This window comes from Sinocyclocheilus grahami, unplaced genomic scaffold (genome assembly GCF_001515645.1).
Source record: "Sinocyclocheilus grahami isolate Dianchi unplaced genomic scaffold, SAMN03320097.WGS_v1.1 scaffold535.1, whole genome shotgun sequence".
NCBI classification, from domain to species: domain Eukaryota; kingdom Metazoa; phylum Chordata; class Actinopteri; order Cypriniformes; family Cyprinidae; genus Sinocyclocheilus; species Sinocyclocheilus grahami.
The window spans coordinates 1,363,446-1,364,024 of record NW_015505714.1 but is presented as its reverse complement, the minus strand read 5'-3'; the positions used below and the strand labels follow the sequence as shown (position 1 = coordinate 1,364,024).

Below are 579 nucleotides of genomic sequence, written 5' to 3'. Positions count from 1 at the left end.
GGTGGATACTGGGCTAGTGTCCCTAAAAGTAACTAAATCAGCAAGACTTCTCTAGTGAGTCAGTATAAATGTGAAGTTTATGCTAAGTGTTTCTGGTGAACAGTATTGTATACGATACAGAATAGGGTGCTGTAGGGATTGACATGTTTGTAGGTCAAAACCCGGAAACGAGTTAGCATTTTAGCATGTCCCGTTTCATCATCCGGAAGACATCAGGGTTCTAGATTTTTGGTTAAATGCCTGAAATAAAGTCTGTGGTTAAATACAAGCTCAAAATATCTTCACGTTTAATTCAATTACATAAAATACATCAGTAATACTGTGTGGTTATTTATTTATTTTTTAAGTTTTTACTTGTCTTGAAAAAGGCGGTTGCTAACAAGTGTCTAAATTAGACTACAGAGGTGGTTGAGGACATACAGAACAGGTAAACTCATCTACTCACTAGTCCACTTTTACAGTCTTGTGCTTATAATCAGACTCTTGCAAACTATTCTAACTCAAACTTTCAAAGAAAATGTTTTTTAAAAAAGACTGAAAAAGCTGTCAGAACTGATGGTGACATTGAAGTCATGCGAC

The 579-nt window shown here is 35.6% G+C and overlaps 1 pseudogene; it reads right to left on the bottom strand.

Annotated features, from left to right (window-relative positions):
• LOC107555468 (creatine kinase S-type, mitochondrial-like) overlaps positions 1–579 on the bottom strand; it is a 15,092-nt pseudogene that overhangs the window by 3,037 nt on the left and 11,476 nt on the right.